The following is a 16,206-nucleotide window of genomic DNA, read 5'->3' on the forward strand; positions in this document are numbered from 1 at the left end:
TTTGCCCTGAGCAGGTGTCTACTGAGCAGGCTCGCATGAGCCGATATCTGAGTGTTCTGAGGAGAGATATACGGGAGTTCGTGGCGAACTCGACTTACCGGACATTTGCTAAGCTCCAGGCAAATGTTCGGAAGAGGGAGATCGAATTGGAGACTTAGGCCAGGGAGGAGGCCAAGTCACAGAGGATGGATCGGCGGCCGGCTCAGTCTCAGCCGGCAGCCAAGCGGGCTAAGCCCGCTGATTCGAGATCTGGGGGCACGAAGGGCCGCACTTATGGGAAGTGCGGCAAGAGTCATGAGGGGTCGTGCCGGGCAGGAGTATGCTACAAGTGCGGGAAGGAGGGGCACATCGCGAGGGATTGCCCCAAGGGATTTTCGGTTTGCTTCCATTGCAACCAGACCGGCCATCGGAAGGCCGAGTGCCCTTAGCTTCAGCAGGGATCTGTGCCTATGACCAGGACTACCGAGGTTTGGCCAGTGAAGGCCGAGGCGCCAAAGGCTCGTGGGAGGGCCTTTCAGTTGACAGCGGAGGAGGTCCGCGTAGCACCCGACGTTGTGGTTGGTATGTATTTTTCTCTCTATTTATTTGAGTATGAGATATTATGCATATATCATGTTATGCGTAGGTACTTTTCTTGTGAATTATGTACCTTCCTTAGTGCTATTTGACTCGGGAGCGAGTCGATATTTTGTGTCGTTAGCCTTTAGTCGTCATATCAGTATTTGTCGAGAGGCTTTGAGTCGACCTCTGCGAGTTTCTATAGCTAACGAGCGAGCAGTGTATGCCATGGAGGTGATTCGAGGATGTAGACTCGAGATCTTCGGTGTGGGGTTTTCGATCGATCTAGTCCCGATTGCGATGGGGGACGTATGTGTCATAGTGGGCATGGATTGGTTGAGCCAATTTGGAGCTATTATAGACTGCGAGCGTTAGCTGGTGACGATTCGAGACCCTAGTGGGGGAGTACTTATGGTGTATGGTGAGGGCACCCATCCTGAGTCAGCATTTTGTTCGGCTGCTAGAGTGAGACCGAGTTTACAGCAGGGCTGTAGGGGATTTGTAGCCTATGTGATGGATATGCGAGTGGCCGATGGGAGGCCAAGTTCGATTGATGAGGTTTCAATTGTGCGGGAGTTCCCTAATATTTTCCCCGAGGAGTTGCCGGGTGTGCCTCCTGAGAGGCAGGTGGAGTTTCGTATCGACTTGGTGCCAGGGGCGGCACCTATTGCCAAGGCACCGTATCGCCTTGCGCCGCCCGAGATGCAGGACTTATCCTTGCAGCTTCAGGAGCTGTTGGGGAAAGGGGTTTATCAGACCGAGTAGCTCACCTTGGGGAGCGCCAATCCTTTTTGTCAAGAAGAAGGATGGTTCACACCAGATGTGCATCGATTACCGGGAGTTAAACAAGTTGATGGTCAAGAACCGCTATCCGTTACCGAGGATCGACGATCTGTTTGATCAGTTGCAGGGGGCGTCTTGGTTCTCCAAGATAGACTTGAGGTCGGGATATCACCAGATGAGGGTTCGGGATGAGGACATCCAGAAGATAGCGTTCAAAACTCGTTACAGGCATTACAAGTTCGTGGTGATGCCATTCGGGCTCACCAATGCACCAGCATCGTTCATGGATCTCATGAACCGGGTGTGTAGGCCAATGTTGGATCGTTCGGTGATTGTTTTCATCGATGATATCTTGGTATATTCGAAATCCAGAGAGCAACATGAGGAGCATTTCAGGGAAATCCTCAGAGTTCTGAGATCGGAGAGGCTTTACGCCAAATTCTCCAAGTGTGATTTTTGGTTACGGGAGGTCCAGTTCCTTGGGCATCTCATTAACCAGCAGGGGATTTTGGTCGATCCAGCCAAGATCGAGGCCGTGATGAGTTAGGAGGTGCCGAGGTCACCTACTGACATCAGAAGTTTCTTAGGGTTGGCAGGCTATTATCGGAGATTCATCAAGGATTTCTCCAAGATCGTCGTGCCACTCACCAAGTTGAACCAGAAGGGTTTTGCTTTTTCTTGGGGTCCGGAGCAGAAGACCTCATTCGAGACACTTCGCCAAAGATTATGCGAAGCCCCGGTGTTGGCCCTTACGAAAGGGATGGAGGTTTCATGGTATATTGTGATGCATCAATATCGGGGTTGGGAGTGGTACTTATGCAGAGGGGGCATGTGATAGCATATGCATCGAGACAGCTAAAGCCTCATGAGTCGAGGTATCCCACTCATGATCTAGAATTGGGAGCAGTAGTGTTCGCCTTCAAAATCTGGCGTCACTATTTGTATGGGGTTCGGTGTACGATATACACGGACCACAAGAGTTTGAAGTATTTGATGGATCAGCCCAACCTGAATATGCGCCAGAGGAGATGGTTGGACGTAGTAAAGGATTACAATTATGAGAACCTGTTCCACCCGGGCAAGGCTAATGTTGTAGCCGATGCCTTGAACCGTAGGGCGGAGGGAGCCCCGATACGAGATGTTTGCATGAGATTGATAGTGATGACTCTGGTGTGGGACACCATTCGTGGGGCCCAGGCGGAGGTCATAAGATTAGAGAACTGAAAAAGGGAGCGAGTGATCGGATAAGTATCGGAGTTCGTTACCGATAGTCGAGGAATTATGACCTTTCAGGGTCGGGTTTGGGTACCGTTTGTTGGCGGAATGTGTACCATCTTGATGGAGGAGGCACACAGATCGAAGTTCTCGATCCATCCCGGGGCCACTAAGATGTATTTGGACCTGAAGAAGGAGTATTGGTGGCCCCGTATGAAGAGGGATGTTGCATGGTTCGTAGAGAGGTGCTTGACCTGTCGCAAGGTTAAGGCCGAGCACCAGCGTCCGCATGGTATGTTGCAGCCGTTAGAGATTCCCTAGTGGAAGTGGGAATAGATTACCATGGATTTTATCACCAAATTGCCAAGGACTCTAGGGGTGTCGATGCAATTTGGGTGATTGTGGACAGGTTGACGAAGAGCGCTCATTTCCTTACCATCAGTGAGAGCTCTTCTGCGAAGAGGCTGGCAGAGTTGTACGTGAAGGAGGTGGTATTGCGACATGGAGTACTGATCTCGATTGTCTCAGATCGAGATGTGCGTTTCACTTCCAGATTTTGGAAGAAATTTCATAAGGAATTGGGTACGAGGTTGCATTTTAGTACCGCATACCACCCGCAGACCGACGGGCAAAGCGAGCGGACGATTTAGACGCTCGGCGGGAATTAGGACACGTATTTGCCCTTGGCTGAGTTTTTCCTATAACAACAGCCATCACTCGAGCATTGGTATGCCACCCTTTGAGTTGTTATATAGAAGGAGGTGTCGAACCCCCATTTGTTAGGGCGAGGTAGGGCAACTTATGATGGGTAGTACAGAGATAGTGCTTCAGACGACAGAGCAGATACAGCAGGTCAGACAGAGGTTATTGACCGCTCAAAGTCGCCAAAAGAGTTATGCAGATAGGCGACGATCCGAGCTCGAGTTCTTGGTCGGTGACTTCGTGCTCTTGAAGGTATCTCCTTGGAAAGGAGTGATCCGATTCAGGAAGAGGGGCAAGTTGGGACCCCGGTATATTGGGCCGTTTAGAGTGATCGTGAGGGTGGGCAGGGTAGCGTATCGCTTGGACCTACCCGCGGAGTTGGACCAGATTCATGATACCTCCCACGTGTCGCAGTTGAGGAAGTGTATAGCCGACGAGTCGGCAGTGGTACCATTGGAGGATATCTAGGTGGACGCGAGTCTAAATTATGCTGTGAAGCCAATCGCAATCTTGGATCGGACGATCAAGATTCTGAGAAACAAGGAGACACCTCTGGTTCTGGTTCAGTGACAACATCGGAAGGGGTCCGAGATGACTTGGGAGTCAGAGTCGGAGATGCAAGGGCTGTTGGATTAGTGTCTAAGTCCATAACTATTTTGGTATGTACTTGACCCGATGGTGCATGGTCCTTTTGGGTTGCCTTCACCAAAGCAACTTGATAGGATGAATTATGGAGAGAAAGGATTAAATATGATTTATTAATATATTATGAGAATAATATATTAAAGGAGAAATCATATTGTTTAATTAATATTAGTCAATAATTAATTGGTAATTAGTTTTGTGACTAAAAGAGATTAATTAAACTTAAGGGACTGGAATTGTAATTATAAGATAATTGCAATTTGGGCCATGGATTGCCTTTTATTATAAGGTGGACGAATTCTATGGGGGAAGCCCATAGGAAGTCGTCCAAGGCTTTAAGAAAGGTCTCCATGGGTTGCTTAGGGCTTAAGCATCCAAATTAGGGTTTCCTTGTTAGATAACCCTAATAGCCTTACTATATATAAGACCCTTATGACTCAAAAACGTGGGGAAACTTCTTTTCTAGGGTTAGAACACGTTTTGGGCAGCCTCCATCCTCTCTCCTCTTCATCCTCTTGCTTATGGTGTTTGTGAACCATTAGAGGAGTGACACTTGTGACTCTAAGCCTTCCAAAGTCAATTCAAGGAGGAATTGGGATTGTTATTGCTACATAACAATCAAGGTATTATCTTAAACCTAATTATATGTTAATATTGATTTCCATATGCTAGAATTAGGGTTTATAGTCTTGGATTCAAAGCATGTACAATAGAGAAACCTAGATCCAAGCATTAGGGTTTGTATGAGCACATAGGATGTCTTATGACCAAAACCCATCAGTGGTATCAGAGCCATGATTGGTTTCTATTGTATTGATGCATTATATGTTTGAAAAAATTCGATTTTTTGGTTTCTGGAGGCTGGACTCGCCAAGTCCATAGATGAACTCGCCGAGTCCATGCTTGACTCGACGAGTCAACTCTTCAGACAGGCGGATTTTCGGGATTTTTACCTATTATGACTTAGGATAATTGCCATAATTGTTTAAACTTAATAAAATTCGAATTTTGTTAATCCCTTATGATTATCCTTGTCAAAATAAAAGATTTTGGTCATCTAATTAGATAATTGTTACCTTATTTGATATATGTTAAGTTATGGAAATTATTTGATCATTATCTTGCAAGAATTTGAACTAGATCTAATTAGATAACCACCAATTATAGTTAATTGCCTTATTTGAATTATGTGATCCAGAATATTCTTGACAAAGTTTGGAATAGTTTCAAATTAATCCTTTTAGGTTTTATATTTTAAATTTGAACCCAAAAGTTTTGTTGTTTTGAAATTTAAATAGTTTAAACCCTAATGTTTAGAAAAAGGTTTCAAAACTTCCCCCCAAGTTTTGGAATTTAAATTTTGATTAAATAGTTTAATTTTGATGTATATTTAAATTCTAAACCCTAATGTGTTGAAATGTTTCAAAACTTTCCCTCAAGTTTTGGAATTTAAAAGTTGATTAAAAGTTTAATTAGGAAGGTTAAATTCTAAAACTCTAGTATAGTTTTGAAAAAGTTCAAATCACACCCTTATGGTTTTATTAATTAATTAAGGTGTATAATTAAAAGAGATTTAATAAATCCATAAAATTAAAAGTATAATTGTTAAATTAGGCCACATAGTATTTTGAAAGTGTTAAAAATACACCCTATACTATATATATAACATTAAAAGTCTAACATTATATATATGTACGAGTAAAAGTCAGTCTTACCGTTAGTAGGCCTCATTCACAAAGCTGGTCTATAAGGGGTGTTTAAGGAAATTGCCTATAAAATGGCGATTGAATGGGTATCCACTCTTACCCACCGCACTCTTGACTAGTGGAGGGTCGTTAGCCGAACGGGTAGGATAGGACGAAACCTTCCATTATAAGTATAATGAAGTATAAAAGTAACTAAATGTTTTCATAAAATTCCCAATCTTAGTTACTTAGGCAAAGTGAATTGATGCAATTCCATGAAATTACACTTTGTGCCCTTGCGAAGACGTTAGTGGAGCGTGTGTGGTTTACCGGCACACTAATTGGTTCTAAGCAAAGGTAGCAAAGGGTGACTCAATGTTTGTCATAGTTCGGTGGAGCGTGTGTGGTTTACCGGCACATCGAATAGGTGACTGTAACATGTGAGGGCAAAATGTAGTTTGCATGGTTATTCACACCCGCTTTGTGAACCTCGGCATCCCAGTCACAAACTAGAGGGGCATATCGAGATTTAAACATGCCATTGAAAGTTCAATGAATCTCAAAGGATCTAGGAGTTTTCATAGATTTAAAACTTAAATTTCTTTTTCGTTTTTCATGGTGGAAATTAGTGAATCGTCATTCACTTACCTTCAAATATTCTTCAATTAAGGTTACGGCATCCCTCTCCCGAGTTGTAGAATATTGTGTTGGGTCCTAGCCTTAGTATTTCATTTGGGTGATTTACTAAGGACTCAATCTATCAACTAACTTGAATTCGTTTTTCTCCCGTTTTGTAGATGTCAAAGTTCGACAACTATGGTCTTCTCAAATCCCGTGGAACAAGCATTCCACATGAAGATGATATTCCATGATTCGATCGTGGAACAAGAAATCATGCTTCACTTCCTCTACCTCCTACAATTATTCTCCCTAACCCACAAGTTCAAAGGCTTGAAAAGTTCAAGATCACTCAAGCCCTTTTGGCAAGTAAACATAAAGAAGGAAAGTCCGTGTGTGCACACGTCCTTGGGATGAAGTCATACATTGATAGGTTAAGAATGTTGGGATCCGTTGTCTGTGAGGAAATGGCTGTTGATTGGGTTCTTCAGTCACTTCCCAACTCATATAGTGAGTTCGTAAGAGAGTACTATATGATGAACTACAACGTGACCCTTATAGATCTCACCTATATGCGGATTGCTGCCGAATCAGCAATGATTTGGCGCAATAGAAAAGCAAAGTTGATTGGTGGATCTGCCTTCAAGACCTATATGGATATAGACAATGGCGATGAAAGACATGCAATGATCGAAAAGTTTGATCATAAGATAAAGGCGATGTCTGAAGTAGTTCCATGTATTGTTCAAAAAGAGTCAATTTGCTTTTATTTCCAAGAGAAGGGGCATTGGAGACGAAGCTGCCCCATTTACCTAAGAGATCTAAGAGATGGGAGAGTCGAAACACATGGCTCTAATCTAGGTAAAATCCATTTACTAACTTTTTTAAGCTTCTATTCTAGATTCTTAATACATAATGTAATAAGATTACAATTGATGTTTTGTAGGATCGAAGAAAAGAATGGGAGCTCAAGAGAAGAAGTGAGCAAAATCTAACCGTAAAGGAATGGATTTCGATCGCATTTCTCGAAGATTAGATTCTTGAGCTACTACTTAGAGTTAGAATTAGATTGCTAAGAAAGATGTATTAGCATAAGTTTTCAAATGAGTTGCATTGTAAGGACAATTTTTTTCCGCAATAAAATAAATTTTGATTTTAAATTTTATTTATTTATCCTTACAATGGCGTGTATGAAAAATTGATGTTAAAATGGTTCTATTATTAGCAATAATGGATTTGGTTCTTATTATGTTATGGAAAGTCGAGAATTTACCAAATAGGGAGAGTTTCTCATCGCCCAAGTTTCAATTGGACAGAAACTTAGAATCATGCAACGTGGATGCACGATGAATGAGAAATTTTGTATTTGGAAATTAGACTAATTCATTGACAAAGTGTCAAGTGAAGGACTAGGAGATCGAATACACAAAGTTGTGTGATCAAAATCCGCCATAAGAGTAACGAGATATTCGTCATGATTTACTAAAGGTTTAGTAAATATGATTATACTTATAAGATTAAGTGTAATTATGAATTGATTGAAAAGGTTTAAATCAATAGTAGAATGAATAACAAGAATCAAGTAGGCAGAGAGATAAAAGTTTCTCCATTCTAAGAAGAAGGGAGAGTAACTTTTATGCTTTATGATAGGTCCTAATGATTAAGAACCATATCTCAATTGATCCTCTAAGTGAGTCTTGGTACAATTGTATGTCCAAGAAGAGGAATCAAAGATTGAAGAAATGGTCAAATCAAGAAGTCAATCATACTTCGTTCCAAAACAAGTCTTAGAGTTAAGATTGTGACAATGAGTGAAAAGTATTAAGAAGGTTTATAACATTCATAAAATGTGGTAAGTTGTGATGTCTTAGATAAGACAAAGACCAACTAGGACCAATTTATGAAGAATTTTGATAAAAGCTACACTAACTCTTGAATATTTGTTTGTCAAGAAATGGTTACTGACAAGAGAACCTTATATGTCAAGGAGTCAGTGGGAGTCTTAATGGTCTTGAAAGGTCTCAAGAACAAATCAAATAAACCTTATCGATCATCACTAGCACACGAGTTAAGGTTTACAACCTATCGTGATGACATTATTTTGATTCTGTACCAATCCAATCGAGTTAATTATGCATGAGAGTTCTATGAGTTCTCATTTTGAACGCATAAAAGGCAAAGCACCTTAATCAATGAAAGGTACATTGATAAGAAAAGGTGAGCTGCTTAACTACTTGGAAGACATGGTAGGCAGCTGTGCTACCATAAGGCAAGAAATCAAGATTAAGAAAGCTCGGTCCATATGAGTTTGAATTTGTCGTAATCTTTAGTTTTAACAAATTCACATGGATAAGAACACATACACCGCTCAAATCTAAGTGTCATAAGATTTCCTCCTTCATGAAAATGATTGTGAAGAAATGCTTTCACTAAGAGAGATTTTAAGAAGATAGTGATTGTAAAATTGCATTCTCAAATTCAATCATGGTTACGGCATCCCTTTCCATAATTTGAATTGTGAGGTTTGGCAATTAGTCTTAATTGTTTAGACACACATATGAACTATCGAAGGCAAAGGTGTATAAGTTCAAGAAGCATTGATAAAGGATTATCAAAGCACTAAGTATTAGAAACATGAACTTAAGAAATTCAATAAGTATTGTTTTCTGAAAGTTAAGACGTTTATGAATACATGTCGAAGCTAGTGGGAGCACAAGTGTTATGTTTTATAATAATCATCATGATAGTGGGAGCATAAATGTTATGATTGTATGATTATTAAGGAAAGTATTGCAAGGTTAGCAATATTAATTATAGAAAACAAGAGTCATACTTTGCAAAGTTGTAAGAGTTGAAAGGTTGTTTTGCTATAATTAAGGGAGAGAATATTATGCTTCATTTCAAATCTAAAGGATTAGGTTGAGAAATGTTAATAAATTTAGTCAAAGGTACATAGTGTGTTCTTAAAATTTCGATTATGATTACGGCATTCCTCTTCACAATTCGAATTTTGAGAACATAGCAAATAAAACATTATGCATCGTGTCCCATACGCTTCGGGTATAGGATCAATTGCAAATGCTTTAATATTTGACCATTCTAAAATTTTCCAAATGTCTAGCACATTTAGAGGGAAAAAGGACAAGAATTGGTTTTGACTAAAACAATTAAACAACTATCAAAGGACAATCCAAAGTTCGACGAGGATTGGTCGCTTGTGAGTAGTTGGAAGTATAGTATTGGAAAATATGAAAATGTTTCCATATTGGATGGACCGTATGGACATCATTACGAATAGATAAGATTCTATTAAGAATAAGTTGTCATATGGAACATATGGAAGTGTGTCCATATTGGGAATTGAATATTGAGAAATCTATGACTAGTTTAGAAACTTTTATGCAAAAGGATGTTCAAAGGAATGTACTTTGAGAGAGAGACATCATATCTAAGGAATTGTCCTATAACAATCTCCGATAGAGGACTTTGTAATATCATTGGCAATAGTCTTTGTGACTTTGGTGTAGTGACATTACGAAAGGATAGTTGCATAGAATGTTAGAATCTGGCATATTCTATAAGTAGCAAGAATTTGATATTCTTTGACTTATGAAAAACGGATTTGGAGTTGTGAAATGAGAAGGATTGGAAATGTATTCAATGAGATCTATTTCAAAAAGTAAGAACCATAGGTAAACATTGTGTGCATGCTAGGAGCATGGGACAAGTGTAATAATTCAAGTAAGAAGTTGATTACCTGAAACGACAAATAATGAGTAATCGATATGGTGATAAATAAAAGGTGTTTTATTTATACTCAAAGGTTTGAGGCCATATGGGATTAGTATTATTCTTGTGTTTCACTTTGCATGTTTTGACTTCCTGAATAATTAAGTGTATTAAGAATAATCGAATTATTCAAATGGGCCACAGTCGTTCATATGTTGGAAGTAGATATGAATGAAGACTGTTGTGAATTGGTGTGTGGATTGTCTAAAGAGCATTAGACATTAGCAAATGTTTGCTGCAACGTTCATGAGTGCTTATGAATATGATTTGAGCATTGGATTAAACCCACGCTCACTTGGATCACTCCATGAAATTGTATCCACTACAAGAAAAAAGGCCTTTTACGACGCTCATTGCGCGTCGTAAAACGCTCAGACGACGCGCAAATGCGCGTCAAGGAAGGCCCTGTCATAAAGAGAGACGACGCGCTTTTGCGCGTCGTCTATAGACGACGCGCATTTACGACGCTCATTTACGACGCGCATTTACGACGCGCGTTTACGACACGCAATGCGTATCAAGGAAGGCCCTGTCATAAAGGAAGACGACACACATTCGCATGTCGTAACCTTACGACGCGCGTGTTAATGACACGCAATGCGTATCAAGAAAGCCCCTGTCAAGAAAGGCCATGTCATAAATGAAGATGACACACATTTTTGCGTATCATAATTTTAAATGTTTAAAAAAAATATTTTTAATAGATTTACTAATTTTCAAATTAAATTTGAATTTAATGCCTCATAATAGAAAATAAAATATCATATACAAAAAATATAATCCATTTCATAAAATTTAATGTCATATACAAATAATCATTCCAATAGTAAGTAAATGTAACACATTGCTAATATTACATAATATTTATTATTGAAAACAAAACATGTACAACATTAAAAGAAACCCTTGAATAAATTCTCCTTTGACAATCACCTTTGACAATTTTCTTTCTAAAAGAATAACCTTAATGCAAGAACTTTGAGAGGCTGCAAGGCACTAATATGTCAAATTTGTTTGTCTGCATGTTTTCAGCCAAATATAGGAAATTTCAGGAGTATGTATACAAGTCATTTACATATATATATATATATATATATATATATATATATATATATATATATATATATATATATATATATATATATTGACATAACATAAAGCATACATTGACATAACATAACTAATTCCAAACAATTCAAACATGACAAAGGGAAAACAAAGGTGGCATACCTGATGCATTCACCCTCATCTTACAAGAAACCCTGCATTTGCTTCAAGCATATCAGAAACCTTCATAAACTGAAGCACAAAATTATTCCATGTCTTTGTACACAATAAAGTCAAATTTCTGAAAATATCTGAAAAAAACTTTCTTGGACACAACAATTAATTGGCAGTGAGCAACTGATGTCTCCACCAGATCAGCCGCTAGTTCTACAAAACCTGTAGAGAAAAATTCACATGAATTGACCTTTTTCAGCATGATACAACAACACATATGGATATGAATCATGAAGCCAAACCAAGCGAAACCTTTTTCTGGATTCTCAAACTTGGCTAACCGTTGACCACAGCTAACAGCTAACACATATGGTGAAATGACTTATTTACCCCTTACAGACAGCTAAAACCAAGGCCATCACCTATTGTTAAAATGAACTTCTAACTGCAGAATATGTTAAAAAAACTCATAACATTCCTATACTCCCTTTTCATTTAAGGCTTGACTTGTAGTCAAACATCAATGAAGTTTCATCGTATAAGATAAGTTCTTAATACTAATTAACTAGTTTTACATCCTTAATTAAGTATTACCTTTTAATATCTCGGAAAATGGAGGTAAGATAGGAGGGTCTTGATTCTGCAACCAAAGAATAATTATCAGAACAAATTTTGAACAGTTGAAAAGTAATATAAAAAAGAAATACAAAAGATGACTTTCTTTCAGTATTAAGCAATATAAAAAGAAAACCTATAGATGAGAAGCAACCAATAATATTATGGATAAAGAGTTAAGAGTTCGATCTTTTGAACTGTTAATATCATGTGCTTTTGCCCATGCTTTCATTTTCATAGATAGATTTTATCATTAGTAGTCGAAATATATTCTGTTTACATTGCTATAATCAGGTATCCATAATATAAATATCTTGCGAGTATTTTAATAGCAAATAAAATAAATGTCTTTTTTCTAAAAACAAAATCTTCATGTTAAAGAATATCCTAATTATAGCAATGTAATTTCAAAGTACACTTCTATAATAACCATGACAATAAATGACCATGTCTATTACGTCGAGCATTTCCCATGGCATTTTTTATCCCAATTTATTATATATATATATATATATATATATATATATATATATATATATATATATATATATATATATTTCAGTAACTTAAATTTTGATTTTCCATATAATAATTGCATTTCAATGATTGATTGTGGTTGTTTTTTTAGTTTATTCATTTTATATTTCATTATAGAATATCATCATTTTTTCATTAATTTACACATAAAGAATAAAACATTTTACATATAATTTGAATAAACTATTATTAAGAATGTCCCCCGTATCTTCAAAACATTTAACATATTTTGAATGTTTCGTTCCATTCCAAACCAACCCAGCATGGTATACTGAATGGTAATGACCTACAACCATTAACGACTCCTTTTAAGGGTATTTTGGGCATCTTTTTCTTAAATAATATGGTTTACAAAGGAGGAAGCATACCTTCAAAAAGCAAAAGGAAGAACGCATGGTAAAAGTTGACATCATCTCAGATTTAGAGATGACACCCAAATATTGATCCTCATCTACAGGATATCCCAAAACTAAAGCACCCAAAACAGAACAAGCAACAAGTTTAAAATTAAATTCAAAATACATTGCATAATCTTCATATATTAACAGATTTTTACCTCATATTGGGCAAGGAACATACCAGATGTGAGCTGGGTTGTGAGTTCTTGAAAATGGTATATAATTTGCTCAATAAAAAAGGTCAATGTAAAGTTCAACTCTATTTGGATTTGTTGCATTTCGTATGGGCTCTGGTAAGAAATGACAGTAATTACACCAACTTATTCCCTCAAAAAAAGGTGGTTATCCAAATAAACATTTGATCAAATGTCGGGATAACTGGCAAAAGAATATCTTATAAACTCTTAGCTTCTTGTTCCAAATGACTAGTACTCATCAACCCCATTGGTCCAGGCAAACCCTACATATTATACCACAACCAAGGGTTAATAATAATTAATAATATATAAAAGATAAGATAAAAAGTAATCAATAAAAAAATATCAACACTTGGAATCAATGATTCCACAGGTAAAAAAAACTTACATTGGAATCAGAACGCTGCAAAGGGCTTCTGGAATCAGCTCTACCATGGGAATAGGGTGATGATGTTGATGCTTTCTCATTTCCTCCTCCTTTAGGGCTTCTGCTTCTAGAAGGTGACCTACTCCTACGTGGAGGAGACCTGCTTCTGTGTAATCCATCAGTTTATTGACACATCACATGATAAGGGCATTCTAGTCTTTTCAACACTAGTACTTCTATGTAAGTAACAAACACATATAGAATAGTGAATAGTCCATCAGGTTCCTAATAAACATCAACTTTAAACAGACAAACAAAACTTTTTACGGATGCTATTTTTAATGATAAGGGCATTTACGTCTTTTTACCTTAGAACACATATTTAGCAATAATTTACTTATAAACATAATATTCAACAACATATTTCATTTAGAAGTACAATTGCAGCAATATATATTTCATTTATAAATAGAATTCCAACAATATATTTTTATAAAGTCAGTTCCAGCAACATTTTTCATGATTCCATAATTCAAAATACCAAAATACACATATTGTAGAAGAGAAGAAGATAAGAAAATCATGAAAAATACCAACATTTTTCATGATTCCATAATTCAAAATACCAAAATACACATATTCACTATCTGATACATGAATACTAGCATTGCCATTGCCCAAAACCATTCTCAATAACTAATAGAATAACAGTAGAAGAGAAGAAGAGAAGAAAAGTAGAAATTGACAAGTGTATTAATGGAAGTCGATGAATCAAACCAATTGTCGGGCTATCTAGTAACTAATAGAATAACTTATATTCCATAACAGAGAACTGTAGAAGAGAAGAGAAGAAGAAAAACAGAAATCGATTTGATGTTACAGTGGAACATCTAATTGAAGAAGATGAAGTTTATTGTCACAGGGCCTGATTTAATAAGCAAACATGGTACCTGGTATCGAGGAATCAAACCAATTACTGAAGCGTTTTTTTTTCTGAGTCGATACTTTTTGGAATCGTCATCACAGTTCCCGCTCAATCCCCCAATCGCCGACCCAATCGACGCAATCGCTGACCCAATCGACGAATTGTTGCAATCCAATTCGTCAGAAATGCGTCCCCATCATCGTACCAATTGATTGCTCGGATCGCCAATGAGCCGTACCTGAGACCGTTTCGCATGGCGTTCGGATCGACACTGTACCCCGTTTGGGTACGAAACGTTCAAAACGTGGTATGTGACCACATGAGCGACTCCTGTGACTATGGTCCTACTTCTGTAACGATCTTTGTCCCTTCCATAATACATGTCCCTGCTACTGCTGCGACTTATCCTCCTGTAGCCCTTGTATTCATCTCTATACCTGGAACTACATTGGATAAACATCAACTCCAATACAAGGGTAGAATGGTCAAAACTACATTCTCATCATACCTTGGTCTAGGACTTCGGCTCCTTAATCCACCCTTCAGCTTTTCTACTGGTTCTAGTATCCTTCCCTTGTGACTAAAACAAGAATAAAAGCAACCACATTAGTCTGCTTTACAGAGAGATATGAAGTCGAGACAAAAAGACGAGATTGACCCATCTGGTAATAAACGGACTCGGGAAGCTGAACAAAGTGACCCGAGATTGACCCATCTAGTAACAACGCTATTGATGTCATTCCTTCCATTTTCGACTGTTCATCCTCCTTCCTCTACAGCTACTTCTTCACCATCTTCTATTTTTTTCTGTATTTAGACTTGAGAGTATAATTAGGGCTTTTTCTAACAATTTCAACATCGAGTGTGAGATATGGTGGTTCCAGTAGGTAGAAGTGAGGGAAGAAGTAAGCAGCAGTCAATGTCGGGAGGGGGAAGGAAGGAGCGTCCAGGGCAAGAGGGAAAGGAGAAAAAAAAGGAAGGCGGGATTTTTAATTTTTTCAGAATTTCATTTCCCCCTACTGTTAAAGGATGGAACGCGCGTTCCATTAAAAATTATAAAGCGACACCCTTAGACGACGCGCATTTTATTATAGGTGCCCTCCGTGTTTTTTTTAGACACTAATTTAAGGGCGCGCAATAATGCGTGTCTTCTATCCTTAAATTTTTTGAAGAGATGACATTCTTCTAATGTCACTCTCCTTTGCGTAACATAGATCAATGAGCGTCGTATTTTGCGCGTCGTAAAAGGCCTTTTTTCTTGTAGTGATCACGAGTGATTGGTGATACGATAACATCTTATATTCTTGAAACCGAGATGTGTGAGTTGTATCTTGCGAATCGGTTGCACATTGATAATATGTAAACGCACTAGTAACTTGGTGTTATAAAACATATTGTTGTGTGTGATTCGGTGAGTGAGTGCAAGCAAGCATTGTATCGAAGTTTATCCGTTCCTTTTATTCAAGGTAGGATAAAAGCGATATCTTTGGGCCCCTCGATGGTTTAGTGATGAAAAACGTAAATGCTCGGCTGGGCTAGGGCTAATTTGATTTGTTCAATTAGTCGGTCGTCATAAATCAGAAATCGAGATATAGTACAAAGAGAATGATTTGAAATCATATCTCATACGATATCTAGAATGGAGGAATATATGATCCCTTATCTAAGGACACGCGTATCTGATAAGATCAGAGTTGACAGCGGCTTTGGAAAGCTACGATTGCATATCAGGATCTGAAGTCATACGCAGAATAGTTATTAGACTTATCCAAGTGGGAGACTGTTGGATTAGTGTCTAAGTCCATAACTATTTTGGTATGTACTTGACCCGATGGTGCATGGTCCTTTTGGGTTGCCTTCACCAAAGCAACTTGATAGGATGAATTATGGAGTGAAAGGATTAAATATGATTTATTAATATATTATGAGAATAATATATTAAAGGAGAAAT

This window comes from Lactuca sativa, chromosome 8, assembly GCF_002870075.4.
Source record: "Lactuca sativa cultivar Salinas chromosome 8, Lsat_Salinas_v11, whole genome shotgun sequence".
Classification (NCBI taxonomy): Eukaryota; Viridiplantae; Streptophyta; class Magnoliopsida; order Asterales; family Asteraceae; genus Lactuca; species Lactuca sativa.